The sequence below is a fragment of the Sciurus vulgaris genome (assembly GCF_902686455.1).
Source record: "Sciurus vulgaris genome assembly, chromosome: 4".
In the NCBI taxonomy this organism is placed as follows: domain Eukaryota; kingdom Metazoa; phylum Chordata; class Mammalia; order Rodentia; family Sciuridae; genus Sciurus; species Sciurus vulgaris.
The window spans coordinates 66,529,665-66,547,615 of record NC_136464.1 but is presented as its reverse complement, the minus strand read 5'-3'; the positions used below and the strand labels follow the sequence as shown (position 1 = coordinate 66,547,615).

The following is a 17,951-nucleotide window of genomic DNA, read 5'->3' as shown; positions in this document are numbered from 1 at the left end:
GCATAGCATATTTTAGATTTTCTTTCTTATAGAAAACTCTTTGAATAAGTTATCCATTTCTAAATTAGAACTCTGAATAGCAACTCTGCCAAGGAAGGTAGCCATGTGGTCCTAAATTTTGATTGTGATTACTAAAGGCTCAGACTCTCCCTATCCGGAATACATCCTGTAAGGAAACTCCCAACCTCTTTCTGTTCTTAGTTCTCAATACACAGACATTGACCTAAGAGACCTACAGATGCTGGTTCCCCTACCCTAAACTGAATCCACAACTCCATCAACAATTTTCGAAAGTAAGTCTTTATTATAGCTGAAATTGAGGCATTAATTTTTTAAAAAAACTTCATTTCATTAAACTTTTCTGTGTGAGTCTTAAGAGTTTGTACTCTTTGGAGAGACTACAGAACTGGTAAAAATCTTCAAAGCAGATGTGACTGTCCAGCCAGTGCATACTGATGTGTCTGAGCAGCATAGCAGGTCCCCAAATGTAACAAGAACAGGATGCAGACATGGCATTACAGGAAACAACAACTCAAAGTTCAGTCAGTCCAGTGGTCACTCTAGAGCAATGTCCCCAATCCTAAACCACAAGGGCAGCACTTGCACAGTATGTGGCTGTCCGGCCTGTGGATTGTCAAAACTACTAACAGGTAAAGAATAATTCTTCAGTAACTTCCCTCAATTAAAAAAAAAAAAAAAAAAAAAAGACCTTATTTTATAAAAATCCCAAGTGCAAATTGGAGAATATCATGCTAAGTGAGATAAACCAATCTCAAAAAACCAAAGGATGAATGATCTCGCTGATAAGCGGATGAGGACACATAATTGGGGGTGGGAGGGGGGCAAGAATGGAGGAAGGAGGGACTGTATAGAGGGAAAAGAGGGGTGTGGGGGAAGGAAAAAATAACAGAATGAATCAAACATCATTACCCTATGTAAATGTATGATTATGCAAATGGTATGCTGTTACTCCATGTACAAACAGAAACAACATGTATCCCATTTGTTTACAATACAAAAAAAAGTATATTCATGTTATCATTTTTATTCTTTGAATGTCTGCAAGATCTGTGGTGGTCTATTTTTTTTCCCCATTCCAATTATATATTTTTGGTTCCTCTTTTTATCTTGTGCAATCTCATTAGATGCTTATCAATTTAATAAATATTTTATAGAACCAAAACAAAAAAATCCCAAGTGCAAGAATTCCCAAACCATCCTTTCAAAGTATAGGACAAGAGTGACCATTCAAACATTTACTAGCCAAAATTATACGGGAAAGGCAAGTATAATTAGTGCAATGGTAGAGCGGCTGGGCTGAGCTGAAGGAATGGTGTCCTGAAACCCCATCTCTTTGGCTCCTCCAACATTCCTCTGGAAGGTTGCTTTGATGAGCACAATTTGGAAGGCAGCATTCTGCAGCCAAGAACCCTAGTCTTTTTCTTGCTTGTCCTTTTGTCACTAGAGGCGATGCAAAAAGTGACTCCTATTAAAAGTTCCATTTTTTTCCACATTAATTCTCAATTTCTTATCAGTGCTAATGAGTTTCGTCTAGAGTACTTCCTGTCCATGCATTATTAGACCATGAAAACTATGACCAAAAAAAGTAAAAATCACTTTCTGGTTTGGCAAATGGCATTGTGTTTATACCCCAAAAATCTAATCCAGGAATTAAACAATTGTGACTAAATATTCCACTGAAAATAATGCCAAACCAATTCACTGGGAGGTTTTTACAGGCTTTCAATACCAAAGCCAGGGAATTTTCTTCCTCCTCAATTTTTCATATACCTTTCCAAGATTTCAAGGCAAGCTTTGAATATTAGTTCAGCCAATTGATAACTTGCCTACTCTGAGTTGTCATTTCACGTTGCATCTCCACATTGTTGAGCTGAATTGACAAACAACAATACATGTGATTTCTATGGAGATGACACTGCCACTTGGAGATTCTGAAGTTACAATAGCTGGGCACTTTGAAAAGATATTTGTAGTGGTGTGGAAAAGTGGAAGAGGAGGTGATGTATAGATTAACGGGGGTGGTGGGGGTGCCACATTAAAAAAAAAAAAAAAAAAAAAAAAGGATTCCAGTACCACTTCCAAGGTTCTATACTTTTCTAAGCTTGCTCTGGATTCTCAGTGATGAGGTAAGTATGTGTTTTGATGGAAGAAAAACCATTTTGTGCTGCACCCACTCCACTTTCTTAGCAGCAGAACAAGCTTCACCCTGAGACAGTCAAAATATTTTTCCTTCACCAAGAAAAATGGATCCATTGTCATTTCATTAATTTTGGCATCCTAGATAGCGATAATATCAAGAGACCTTGAGTAGTTTCTGAGTGGTGTGGGGGACAAGAGAGAAAACAATCACTAAACCTGTCAATGGTTATAAATGACAAGCAACCTGGGGGACTTCTGAACTCCTAGTCACAGGAGATTTTAGGTAAGACAGATGATGTCCTTATTTAAAAAGTGGCTGGATATCCCTAAGGATAGAAAGTCCACATTCCTTGCAGGGAGTGGTACCTCTGGACTCATGAGCACTGACCGTGGTACCATCTGTCTTAGCCCTCACTCTGCCCTCCTTCCCCAGAGTGTATTGCCCATCCTACTAACCAACCTGACCTCAGCACTGGAGAGAAAGCCAGCTGGTCCCTGGCACGCCAGCTGCTTCAGTGACCTCACAGGGGCAGATGGGGGCAGACACGCAGGGATGGCTTCCCCACGGTCTCTCCATCACACTCACTCTGGCCAGGAGAGAGGAGGAGATCTTTCCCTGTCTGTGGAAGGCCCTGAAGCCACATCCCTGGTTTTTGCCCCACCCAAGAGAGTAGCCTGGTAGTGCTTGTCAGAGCACGGAGGAACAGCATGCATCAGGAGAGGTGTGCAAACAAAACAAAGGGAACATGCCATTTTCTCTTTGGGCACCTCTTCTTAGAGAAGGCAGAAGCAAGGTCAGACAACTTTGAAGACAGCCTCTCATTATCCCAGAATGCACTGCTTTAAAGGTGATAGAAAGTGCTGGGTTTTTGGAAATAAAGGAACAAATTATAATTTGCACTGGCTAACACAGTAGCCTATACCCAAACGTGGTTACTGGGTCCTGAAATATGAATAGTACAACCAGAAGAATGAATTTTGAATTTTATTTAACTTAAAAATTTAAATCTATACTGCTGTTCATTAAGATACTAGAACACAAATACATTTGGAACAATTTGAATGTACAGTTCAACTTTTCTAACTTTATGAAATAAAATGCAGATCAAATAGTTTCAATGAAAACAGCCTTCAAATTGAGATGTGAACTACACAGATTTCAAGACTTAGTTTTATTTTAAAGTCAGTAATTTTGCATATTGATTTATATGAAACTAATATTTTGTATCTGTCCACTTAAATGTTACTAATTTCACTTTGTTTTTATACTTGGAATTTAACCCAGGGCACTTTACCACTGATCTACATTCCCGACTCTTCATTTTCATATTTAGGTTTTCCTATAAGTTGGTGGGGGCCTAAGTTTCTGAGACTGGCTTTGAACTGCCTCAGCCTCCTGAGTTGGTTGGATTATAGGCATACACCACCAGGCCTGACACTAATTTCACTTTTTAAAAACTTCAAAAATATGGTTATTAGAAATTTGAAATGATATGCATGGCTGAAATACTCTACTTCCTGGACGGCAGTGATCTATAAAAGAACTTATGCTAATAAAAAGAGAGGCCAGTTTGCAGCAGATTCTCCAAATAAACATCAGAGGACACTTTTCAGTCAGTCATTGCTTTCTATAGGAAGACATGAAGCACAAAAACTGTTCTCAGACACTTTGCTAAAAGAAGCATCTAAGGACTCACATACTCACTCTGCTGGTCACTGTCTGGTCTCTGGCTCAAGCTCATGAATCAGTCTTGGTCTTTACCCTCAGGTATCAATGAGGGAGAAAGCTAAGCAAACCAACACTGAAAACGCACATGTAGCTGCTGTAGAAGCAGCTGTGGAACGTAGAAGATAGAATGAAAAGGTAGATGCTCCCAACAATGCTTTCTAGGCGCCGGTCTCTCACAGAATTGACCGTTCACCATTTAACCCTTCACGCTCTGGTCAACACAGCCAACTGCTCGTGCACTGAACAGATAGTATGGGATTCCCTCCACCCCCAAGTGCTGTCGTAGGTGCTGCTGGTACTGTGGTGAATAAGCCAATGAGGTTCCCTCTCTGAAGCTTCCAGTCTTATTCATACAGGAGGGGACAGCAAATAAATAATTTCACATAGTAATAAGTGTTGAGAAAAAAAGATAGGAAGGTTGAATTGAAAGCGATTGGGTGGTGAACACTTGTTAATAGACTTTTTGCTTTTTCCATGCTTAGATTCCCCAGGAAAAATAAACAAGAGCGTGAGAAGTCAATTGAATTAGGTATTCCACTCTATTCAGATAGCAATTCTCCAAAATTATCTTCTAAATCAAGAATGTGATAGTGAGCCATGAATGTTTTTTCTCAAGTAGTGTGATTCTGATGCATTTAATATTGAAAATAAATAAATAATAGAAGATAAGTGATACAGAAGCCTATGTTGTCTGGAAAATTATAGCTCTCATCACCTTTTTATTATTAATGTAATAACAATTCTAAAAAGATTGATGGAGTATGACTTCTGAATAATGGGATAAATTTTCCTAGGTACTCATGGAAATGTGTTTTGTTTCACAAACATAACATATTCTATGATTTAATATTTCACTAACCTCTTGTTCTTTAATGTTGATTATTTAAGGAGGCCTAAAGGAAAGATAATGCAAGTGAACCAACTAATTTCTACTCCAACTTTGTTACTAAGTCCTTGAGACCTTAGAGAAGTCCTTGTCCTTCCTCAGTCCATGTCCCTGTTAAAGAGAAAGAATTCTGAAGTCTCTCTCCCAGCATACACATTTTGTGATGCTCAAATATAATTATAATGGGGGTTAATGATTGACGTGTATCCCCTTTTTCTGTTTTCGTATTCTGATCAGTACATAAGGAAAATAAGCTCACTTTGAAAACATTTTTTGTAAGAACCTTGATCATTTGCTGATCTTGTGAAGAAGGGATGAAAAAAGCACACAGAAAGCAAAGGGTCTTATTTTTAGGGAATGAAGAACTTAATTAGTTGATTTATGGGGCCATACTTACAGTGGCCAAGGGCAGACTAACAACTAAACACTATTCCAGATGCAGTGTAGGCAACCTGTCAATTTTCACACAAACACTCGGGTAATAATTGTTTATTATAATAATGGGACATACCAACTCTGAAGATATTTATGACAAAAACAAAATCATTCTATTTTCTTGGATTTAGCACTGATGTACAGCCACTGAAAAAGCTGCATGCAGGATTTATAGCCCCATCCTTCTGTAAAGTGGGAACAGCTTCTGCTTCCTCCCTATTTTACCAATAAGTTTCAATAACTCAGGTCTGTAAAACACAAGCATCACAGAAAACAAGCAATACACTGAAGCACAGGGTGAACTCATGCAGCCTGGCACTGGGATTCCCTCTCTTCCTACCTGTCCTACCACGTGGGAAGTCCTGGTAGGTTTCTTTCATATTGCTTTAAAATTCATATGGGAAGCCAGACTAAGCTTCATATTACATGTTCCATAAATTTGTAAGCTTTTACTTGCCTTTCTTTTATACCATGTGAGGATATGATCACGAGTTATTAAACTTTGAATATTTAATACATCCTGTTATATATTTAGGGGGAAATATCAGGTTCTTTAGAAAAAAAATTGAGAACAGTTTTCTCATTCTTTTCCAATTTCTCTTTAAAAAGAACCAAGGTAAAGGGGCAACTCCTTTTCAAGGCTGTGAAATATTGCTTGATTTAGGCAGATGTCATCCTACTTAATTTCTGTATCTTCTAAAGTAGGAGCCAGCAAGATAAAGCATCAGACAGTAAATATTTTAGGCTCTGCAGGCCAGGTACTCTGTTACACCTTCTAGACTCTGCTGTGCAGAAGTAGCCAGAGACCATATGTTAATGAACATGGCTCTGATTCTATCGAACTTTATGAAACGGATACTTAAATTTCATGTGTTGTCAATATTATTCTTTTCTAACCTTTTATAAATGTAAATAGCATTCTGAGTTAAGGCTGTACAAGAATCAGGTTAGAGCTGGTCCACAGGCCATAGCTTGCTGACCCCTCTTCTAAGGCATCACACTGGGTTACAGCTTGGAAGGTCTCTGAATGGACAGCAGATTCAAAACCTGATGCCTGGAATATTTATAAGAATATACACATATATGCATTTACCTATATGCAAACGAACAGATGTGTGTGCATATACATGTAATTACACACATGCAATGCCCATAGAAATCTATTCTGTGGACTTGAACATGATAGCTGTCATGTGGTGGAAAGACACACATTGCTACGTGCATTTTCTATACTACATTCACAAGGATATAATTTCTTTAATTTACTCTTTTAATAATTTATGGGGTACCTCCTTTTTATTGAAGTAGCATAACCCATAAATGTAGTTTAGACACCCAAACTCAACAAATGCCCAGGACAACTGGTTCATTGTGTTCTAGTTGCTTCCCTGGGGTGAGAACAAGATAGAGAAAACGCTGATGCTTTATACTTCATTTGTAGTTTAGAATTATATTCTGTATATTTCCTACTAAGTCACTTTAATTACTTTGTGGAGTAAGGTACAGTAATAAGAAAATATTTATGAGGAATGTTTCCATATGTAACTCTGTACTGAAACTAATGGAAAACTAAAGAGAAAACATTTTTTAAAAACATCAGAATCACGATTAGACTAACACACTTCTTTTCAGCATTGTTTCATTAAAGAACTAAAGTTGGAGGTTTGTTAATAGGTAACGAATGGTGCAAATTTCAAATAATTATCTGGCAATTAAAGATGTGGAAGCTACAGGAAGAACAAGCTTAGGTCTATGACCTAAAAGGAACTACCTAACTCTCTGAAAGCAAGAGGCTTGTCCTTTGAGAATTGTAAGGTAGGTCTGTTCTCCTTGTTCTGCCCCACCCTCCCTGCCATCTCCACACATGTACTAAATTATTATTCAGAGAAAGGGAAAGGCCAGATGGTTTTGGGGATTAGCAATGAGGAAAGAACCAAGTTTCACCTCAAGGTTGTTATTAAATTCTAGCCCAGATTGGCAGGGATACAAAATCGGGGCCATCTGAGAGCTCTTTGGGAGTCTTGGTCCAGTTCCTAATGAGCAGGTGTTGACATGGAAAAAGCTGCCCGAACAGCAGAGCCTCGAGCTCAGAGCTGCTGTAGACACCTGGGTGTAGTGAGTCCACCCCAGGCCTCCCTCCCACCCCAAGAAGCCTCGTACTCGACTCTGTACACCCTGTCATCTGTGTCTAGATGTTGCTCCTTCCCACAGCAAATCAAGTAAATCAATAAAAAAATTTAAAATCTGTGGTCTATTCTGCACAGGTGGTGATTTCACAACACTTTGCTCCACTCTAAAAATTCTCTCCAGAGTGCATCTAATTTAAATCTAACTTGGGTTCCAGAAAGTGTCAGTACTCACTCATGGACATGCTTGAGCTTCATAGACTGCACATTCTATTAACCATTTCACAGGTGGAAATTGGCTCAATCTAGTCAATGAAAATAAATATGTATCAAAATTGCCACGATTTTTTTGTCTTTTGGATGTGTGTGTGTATGGTAGCCGTAGTATTAAGATCTATCAAGATTTGGTCAAAGTCTATACTCCTACAGTGAAATCAGTGGTATTTTCCTAACAAAAATACCACTTTACCACAGATGTGTGGTATATGCTACCCTGTTGGTGAGCTCATGAGACTGCAAGACAAGCACAGTTTAACAGATGCAACACTGCATCTATTTTTAACAATAATTTTCCAGTCAATTCGATTTTTAAAAAACTTCAGACTCAATGAATATTTGAGTTATAAGGAAAGGAATTAAAATGCTGATTCTGCTTCTAACTAAACTTTTTACAAGTCTTTCTCACAATAATTATGGGTTATTTAAAAAATAAAAATATCATGCTTGTTAGAAAACAGTCTTTACAAGGACTTCTGACATTAGCAAAAGCTAAAATCCTGAAATAACTACTGCATCTCATGGTGCCATTTCGCATTAGACTGGCAATAAGACCAGCCTTCTGTATGAGGAGATTAGTCCAGGTTGTAGGACACTCGAGGTTTGAGACAACCTTAGAGCTCTTCTTATGTAGAGAGTGACCACAAGAAATACAAAATTCTGAAAGTGGACTGTGTAGAGTTTCTTTGACAAAGTATTTTTTCAGAAGTTTTAAGTCGTCAACATAAATCCATTACAAAACTTTCAAACCATGAATAAAAATAAGGAAAACAAAAACTAATGAGAACATTGTGCTAAGTAAAATAATAGTGTATGATTGATTCCACTATGAGGTGTCTAAAATAATCAACCTCAAAGAATCAAAGAGTGAAATTGTGAGTGCCTAGGACCAAGAGAGGTGGAATAGAACTTGCATAAAGTTTTGGTCAAGCAATATGAATAAGTGCTAAACAGTTACTGTACAATATTGTATCTATAGTCAATAATACTGCCTTACACTTAAAATTTTGGTAAGGGGGTAGATTTCATGGTAAATATTTTTATCAGACATGCAAAAAGAGGGGCTGTCACTCAAGAAGCATAGGATAAGAGAAATACTCTTTTTATTGGTGAATATGAATAGTGGATTTAACTATGGCATATTTGTGCATATGCAAAAACATATTGAATCAATTTCACTCCCTAGTACCTCCACCAGATTCTTCCTCCCTCCCTTTGATCCCCTTACTCTACAATTGTGGTCTCTTTAAGGAAAGTAGAAAATTTCTAAAGAAATCATACTGCCCCTATTTAGAAATAGCCACCATTAACATTTTACTTATTCTTTCATGACTTTGTGTAAATGTATTTAAAAGTAGCTATTTTACCAAAAATATGCAGTTTTATAATCTGCTTTAAAATATTACATATATTTATACATATAAATGTATTATACATAAATAATATGTAGGTGTGTATACAATGAAGGTCAATAAATACTCTTGTGCAACTTAAGTGGTTATATAATATTCCACTTGATGAGTATGCCGTTTTGTATCCAATCTCCAAATATCAGACATTTATATTGTCTCCAACTTTTCTGTGAGAGAAACAATACTATAAAGGAGCACTTATCCCTCAGATGAGTTCAATGCTCTTAAGAGACACATTTTTAAAGGTGGATTTCTGGAAAAGTAAAACACACTTGATGATTAGACCTTAATGTACATTTCAGGACTGTTAGAACTAAACTGTATATCTATTATCCCATTCCCAGCTCCACTTATATTTTCTGTGTCCAAGAATTGCTCTATTGGCAGAAAAAATAGAATCCCAGATAAATACATTACCTGTACTAAGGTAAATTGCATACCTTTCATTTTAGCTAAATTTATCACCAGCTATAAATAATTGATAGTTTGAATTTTAATGATTCAAGTACCAAGCTGCGTTTTAAGCCCAAAGTCAGTATTGCCATGATAATATCTACAAATGTCTCATTCTGAATTTTGGTTGTAAAAACCAACCAAAAAAAAAAAAAAAGAAAACTTGAATCTTTACCAATTTGTGGTTATGCAGATAACCAAAATATACAATTGTTACAAAACAAAAACATTAGCAATAAGTTTCCATAAGTATTAATGGGAAAAATGACTGCCTTTGATAAGACTTGAAAGAATTTCCTGTTCAGTAAGAGGACTGCCATATTGCAATACTGAAAATAAACTCAGATCAACTACACAAAATTGACACATTCATACCAATCTCTTTGTAAGAATATATGGTAAAATACAGCAGATTGAAAAAAATAACGGTCCCATAAGCCCATTTGCTTGGAATTGGTCATAGTCAATTTTTCATGCTTCAAATCTATGTTGTCTTTGTGAATTTCTTTGGACAATAGAACATAAAGAAAGCAATTTTGTGCTAGGACCAAGCCCAGGCCTCAAGAGAATTTGCACACTTGCAGTTTTCTCTAGGACTGTTGCCAAGCCACCACATGTACGAGCCTGGTTAGCCTGGTAGATGCAAGAGATGTGTGGCCCAGCAACCTCACTGCCCCCGTGGCAGCCAAGCTCCAGGAGCAGAGGCAGCCAGCACAGTTCAATAGTTATTATTTCAAATCACTAAGTCTGGGGTGGTGTTTTATGTACAATAGGCAACTAACACTAAAGAAGGCAGAGACAATTACAAATACCAGGCATAAATGAGGAAGTATCACTACAAAACCTTCAGAAACTTTAAAAAGTATTACTAAAAATCATCAGTAAACTGAAAATTAAGGTGAAAAAAGCATACTTTTCAGATAATTATACCTTATCAAAGTTGACATAAGATGGCAGGTGCAGTGGAGCACGCCTGTATTTTAGGAGGCTGAGTCAACAAGATTTAAAAGTTCAAAGGCAGCTTAAGCAACTTAGCAAGGTCCTAAACAAGTTAGCAAGACCCTGTCTCAAAATAAACTAAAAAAATGGCTGGGGATGTGACTCAGTGGTTAAGTACCTCTAAGTTCAATCCCTGGTACCAAAAAATAAAAAACAAAACTGACATAAGATGGAAAAGAAAATTTAAGAAGCCTGTATTTTCTAAAGAAATTGGAATTTTTATCAAAATCATCCCACAAAGAAAAGGCTGCATCCATATGGTTTCATTGGTGAACTGTATCAAATATTTGGGAGAAAAAGAACACCTCTATTATTATCAACACTTTCATAAAACAGGAAGTTGTCAACCTGTCTTACTAAGCCAGCATAACCTTAACACCAAATCTAACAAAGAAATTGCAAATACACAGACCAGAAGGATCTTTCATACCAAAAGATATAAGATGTTTTATAAGATATTAGCAAAATAAATTTAACAATTTAGTGGGAATTATCCCAAGAATGCAAACTTGGTTTAATATTTAGAAATCGATCAAAATACTGCATCATATTAACAGAAAAAAAAAAGTGGAGTGGGTGGAAAAGTTCACAGGATCATTTCAATGGGATATAGGCAATTCATTTCACAAAATTCAACATCCTTATACTAAAATGAAACAAAATCTCAAACTGAGGAAATTTCCTGGTACTCCTAATCTGATGTTTATGAAAGACCTACAGAAATCAATATCATATGCAATGGTGAAATACTGAATGTTTTCCCTCTTAATACTGAGAACAAGATCAGTACATCACTCTTATTACTTTCATTCAACAATATTCAGGAGATCTCAACCAGCATAAAACAAAGAAAAGAAAGTTATAAAGATTGGAAAGAAAGCAAACCTGGCTGTTTTCACAGACCACATGATGTTTCACGTAGAAAATTCTAAGAAACTCACAAAACAAATTCTAGACCTAGCAAATAAATTGACTTTTTCAGAATATAAAGAGATATAAAAAATGTCACCTGTACTTTGTCTGCAAAACAAATTGGAAAATGAAATTTAAAAAAAAGAATACCATTTTTGAAAGGACACAAAGAACCTGTAAAATTCTTAGGAATAAATATAATGACAAATAAATCTTCCATATTGCAAATTAACATCATTGCTGAGAAAAATTAAAGGACATCTAAATTAAGGTAGAGATATACTCCACTCACAAAATAAAAGGACCAACATTAAAATGTCAGGGCTGGGGGTACAGTTCAGTGGTAGAGCAGATGATTAGCATGCATGAGCCTCTGGGTTCAATTCTCAACACCTAAATTAATAAAATGCCAGTTTTCCTTAAATGCATAAATTCAAGGCAGTCTCAATTATAATTCTGTGGTTTTTATAAAAACAAACATTATAAAATTTGTGTAGGAATGTAAAGAAGCTACAGTACCCAAAGCAATCATGAAAAATAACAGTTGGAAGACTTACATTACCTGAATTTTACCTGTAAGATTAACTATTACAGACACAATAAAGATAGTTTGATACTGACATGAAGATAGATAATGAAGACAGACAAAAAGGTCAAAGGGACAGAAGCAGGTCTACATTTATATCATCTATTCATATTCAACAAAAACATTAAAGCAATTCAATAATGAAATGTCTTGAACAAATCATGTAGAACAACAGAATATTTGCATGGATAAAAAGGCACCTCAATCCCTACATTTTACACTACACACTAAAAGTAATTAAAGAGGAATCGGCCACAGAACTGTTGGTAAAACTAAAAAACGGAAACACAGCAGAGAATCCCTGCAATTTTATGGCATGCAAATGTTTCTTAGGACACAGAAAACAACTATCATAGTATTTTAAAGAATTAAACATCAAAATTTGAATCTTATGTGTTTCAAAGGCCTACAGATTAATAGCCAAAAATGCATAGGAAATGCAAACAACTCTAAACAAAGAAAATAATCCAATAAAAAAATGGACAACAGACCTCAATGAACATTTCTGCAAACAAATTATTTGAAAGGCTAACAGATGCACTAAAAAATGTTCAATATCACTATGATTTGGGAAATGCAAATTAAAGTCACATGAGATAGCACCTCACACCTGTTAGAATGGCTAGTATCAAAAAGACAAAGAGTTGGCTGGGAGGGGAAGAAAAGCGAACCCTTGTACACTGTTGGTACACAATTAGTATGGCCATTATGGAAAACAGTACAGAGTTTTCTCAAAAACTTAATATTTTCATGTGATCCAGCAATTTCACTTCCGGTCATTTAGCCAAAAGATTTGTGTCAGTATGTTAAAGAAACATCAGTACTCCCATGTTCATTACAGCACAATTCACGATAGCAAAATTTGGAAACAACTTAAGTGTTTCATCATGTGATGAATAAAGAAAATGTGGTGTATTACACACACACACACACACACACACACACACACTATTCAGCCTTAAAAAAATATTTCATCATTTGCAACAATATGAATGGAATTGGAGATCAAGTGAAATAAGCTGAAAACAAAGACAAATACCACATGTTGTCATATGCGCGATGTAAAACTGAACTCAGAAGCAGAGTTAAATGGAGAGCCTTTGAGAAGGAGGGAATAAAGCAATGATAGTCAAAGAATATAAAGCCTCAGAGGAAATAAAATATTTTTTTGAGATTAGCTGCACAGCATGAATACAGGTTGTAACTGAGTGCAGTACATTTAAGTTTCAAAATGCTCTGATCATAGTGTTAGAGGGTGATGAATATGTTGAATAATTTAATCACTCCATATTGTATTTAAAATCATACCACCCTGTACCTATAAACATAAGCATAAACAACTATAAAATAAAAACTTACAGTGAATAGGCCACAACTGGAAGAAAATATTCTCAAAAGATACATCTAACAAATTAGTGCCCAGAAAATATCAGTGACTTCAACAAATCAAACTCGAAAGACAAGTAACCCAACTTAAAATGGACATAGGACTTTAACAGAAACTTACAAATGTGAAAACTTGATCATTACTAGTCATTAAGGAAAGGCAAATTAAATTCACCATTAGATACTACCACCATCTACCAAAAAGACTGAAATTAAAGACTGACAATGCCACATGGTGGCAAGGATGTAAAACAATCACAACTCTAATACATTGTTTGAGGAAGGTAAGAAATTGTATAGCCACTTTGGAAAAGGATTTGGTGGAGTCTTATAAAATAATGCAAACACCTACCCTATAACCTAGTAATTCCACTCCTAAATGTTTACAAAGATAACAACATTTGTCCAAAATAGACTTGCATAAGAACATTTATGCCATCTGTACCCATAGCAACAAAAAACTGTAAATAACCCAGATGTCCATTAACAGGTGAACGGATAAATAAATTATGGGGTGCTCCTACAATTAATCTTACTCAATTAACAAAAAGGAGAAAACAATCTACTGTTATACACAACATATTGAGTCTCAATATGCTGAGCAAAAGGCAGTTTATCCCAACAGGTATATGCTATTAGTTCCACTTATGTGAAATTCTAGAACAGACAAAAGGGATTCACAGTGGGGAAAAAACAACAACAACAACAACAACAAAAAAAAAAACGAGAACAGCAGTTCCTTATGGGAATGGAGTGATGTGGGAATTGACTGGGAAGGCACATTTTTCTGGGGTGATAGAAATGTTTCATGTCTCAGGAAAGGGTCAGTATTACAAAGCATATGCATTTGTTAAAAATTAAAAGTTACATGTAAAAATAGAGGGAGTCCAATAGAGTCAAAGAGGGGAACAGGGAAGGAGGAGGAAAAGGGAAGATGCTGGGGAATGAAACTGATCAAATTATGTCTTGTGCATATACCAATATATAACGAGTCCCACTATTACATATGATTATATATAATGAAAAACTTTAAAAATTTTTTTAAAATAAAAAACTTAAAAAAATATGGTACATGTAAGGTTTTTCGATATTCTACTGTATGTTAAATTTTTACCCTAAAAAAAGAACAACAAACATTCAGCCCCATGCAGCCTTGAATTCAACTGTTTGATGAAAAATATTTGGGGGGAAAATTACATATATACTGAATGTATACAGGTTTCTCCCTTGTCATTATTCCTAAACATGACAGTGCAAGATCTATTTACATAGCATCTACATTGTATTAAGCATTATAGATAATCTAGAGATGATTTCAAATACATGGGAGGATGTGTATGGGTTATATGTAAATACTATGCCATTTTATAGTAAGGACTTGAGTATCTACAGGTTTGGTCCTGAAACCACTTCACTATGGATACTGATGGATGACTGCTCTGATCTCCAGCTAACAACATAAAAACTTAAGTGTTTGACATCTACACTTCAAAATGCACAAAAAATAGAGTGGATTAATGAGTGGATAGGGAGATTGATAGGTGGCTATATAGGCAATTAAATATATATGCCAAAATGTTAATCGTAGAATCTAGTTAGCAGTTACATGGGTGTTCACTGTACATTCTTCCAACTTTTATCTACCTTTGAACATTTCCTAACAGCATATCTGTTACTACACACTGGAGATTGAACTGATCTACATACTGGATCTACAAACTGATACTACATACTGGAGATTGAACCCAGAGGTGCTTAATCACTGAACCACATCCCCATCCCTTTTTTTTATATCTTAGAGACAGGATCTCACTGAGTTGCTTAGGGCCTCACTAAGTTGATGAGGCTGGCTTTGAACTCACGATCCTCCTGCCTCAGTCTCCCAAGCCACTGGGAATACAGGTGTGTGACACCATGCCTGACTTCTCATGCAATTTTCATACACAATAGCTTACAACTCTGTGAGGTAGACAAGGCTGGCATCATTGTCTGTTTTCCAGGTGAAGAGATTCTCAAAAAAGGATCTTGTCCAAAGTGCCAGGGCTGTGAAAAATAAACTAATAGTTTGGGAGACATCGAACTTTCTGTAAAGGGTATGAATGCAACTATTTTAGGCTTTGGAGGTCATAGGACCACCATCACAACTACTCAACTCCACTTTTGTAGCATGAAAACATCCATAGAGGATACATAGATGGACATCTGCGTGTCAATAAAACTATTTACAAACCTGGCCAGAGGCTATTTTGGATGTAGTTTGCCAACTCCTAGATAACAATTTAGGTTTTCTCATTACACAGGTTGTCAATAAAAGGACTGACTTTAATTTTAGCTAGAACCCTATGAGTCAGATTTTTTTGTTGTTGTTTTGTATTGTTTTTGATACTGGTGATTGAACCCAGGGATTCTTTACCACTGAGCTACTTCCCCAGCCTTTTTAAATTTAAAACAAGGTCTCCTTAAATTGCTTAGGGTCTTGCAAAGTTGCTGACCTGGCTGGCCTTGAACTTGTGATCTGCCTGCCTGAGTCTTCTGAGCTTCTGGGTTTATAGGTGTGTGCCACTGTACTCAGCCAAAAGAACTGATTTGAGTCAAACACCTTGGTTTTACCTATTGCATGGGATTATAATGATATAATTTTTACAAACTAACTAGATCTAGTACAGTGCCTGATTTTAGCAGATATTCAGTAAAGTTTTTTTCTTCTTCTTCTTTACCCTCCCTTTTCCTCATTCGTTACTTCTGCCACTATCCCTTACGGGCTAGTTGAATCAAAACAAGGAAACAAGCAGCTTGATGTTGCCCCAAGTTTATCAGAAACAGTGGACTTCTGTTTGGCAAATCTGTAAGAGTTACACTGTAAATGTAAATGTACCATTTCTCCTACATTTTCTGAGGCTAACTTTCAAACAGAAATTCATCTGAGATCCCTCCAAGTTTTCTATTCTGTTATTTCATGTGGTGGCCCCAGTTACTCTGTCTCACTCCATAGGAAAGCAAACAAATTGGTCGTCTCCTGCTTTTCAGTTTCTCCCAGGTCATTTTCACAATCCACACTATTTCATTTACTTCTTGATGCCAAAAGCATGTATCCAAAAATGCCACTGAAAACCGATCTCTCCCTTAAGTATGTGGTGCCTCTAAACTCTTATTTTTGGTCTTTCTCCAAGCACATTGAAGCAACTGAGGCAGCAAACTGTTACTGGTAATTATTAGTTATTCCACTGTGCAGAACTGCAAGAATGCAAATTATCCAACCATCTCTTAATTAATACATCTACAGGCGAAGTAGCAAGGATATATCCAAGCATCAGATTACAAGGGAAAAAGGAACCTTTCAACTTTCCTTAATGGTTTCCAAAAGTAATACCACGACAAAAGTTCCGTCTAATGAACATTTATTTTGTGGCAGCCACTATGCTAAGTAAATCATTCCTTTATTCACTCATTAACCTGTATGTACAGAAATTATCCAGTGGATTCATACCCACATCCTGTAAGGTATTATAACTCCTGTTTCACAAAATGTGTCAACTAAGGCTCAAAAGAATTAGATGACCTTCAAAAGATTACTTGGCTGAGAAATGGCATCCCTAGATATAGCAAATTATTCTGAAGACTAAAATTGTCAACTGCATAGTTATGCTACACATTTAATACATTTCTGCAGTGCTTTGCCTTTTTCTAGTACATTTGTCTCTGTCACCTGATTATTATCACTGTGAAGGAGTTCACTCCCTCCTACCAACCTTCCCAGCCACATTCTCCCAATGCAGCCAGAGATTAACTGCTTTTGCTGATTCTTGCCCCTCCCCCCACTGCCATCTGTTCAGGCAACTTATTTTCCAGCACACCCCCACACGATGTTTTCTCATTTTATTCCTGGCTGCTCTGGAATAAATCTGTGGAAGGCAAAAGAATCAGGGACTCCCTTCTTCTATGAAATACTCTTTCCACTTTGAATGTGGCCATAATGCTTTACCAGCCCTGCTGCTCAAGATTTCTATGATGAGAAATAATGACTCTAGACAAAGGGAGAGGGCTCTAAAGATAAAAGAAAGCACTAATCTATCAACTCCTTTAAGGAATAATATGCAATCTGAAGAGACACTTCTCTCCAGTGCACATTTAGAAAACCTCAGTCACTGGGACCTGATTCTGAAGCATTCTTCCTACCCACCCCCCACCACCACCCACCAGCCATCAGGCTTTTACAATAACTCAGATCTTTCGAGCAAAGATGTACTTCTGAGATCAGCTAATAACACTGGGTGCATTAACTAATTAACAAGTGTATGGAATTCCGAAAACAAATAGGCATGTAGCAATGCTATTATTATGTAGCTCCTGCCTCCACTGTTATCCTTATTAAGCAAGCAGGGATGTCAATATATCTGGGAAAGCAAAGTAAAAAAAAAAAAAAAAAAAAAAAAATTAAAAAAAGTCTTACTGTAAATTGACTGCTGAGCTCAAGTTCCTTTTTCCCGAATTTATTGATGTAACTACCACTGCAGTGAGAAAGAATTACAGCAGATTCCACCCCACCCCCATCCCTATTCTTGTTTTTTGGTTTGGTTGAAAAACAAAGTCT

General features: G+C 36.4%; 1 protein-coding gene across 14 annotated transcripts in view; it reads right to left on the bottom strand.

The window, feature by feature from the left end:
* The window catches only part of ANK3 (ankyrin 3), a 621,742-nt gene that overhangs the window by 320,088 nt on the left and 283,703 nt on the right, over positions 1 to 17,951 (bottom strand). The gene's annotated exons all lie outside the window — the stretch shown is intronic.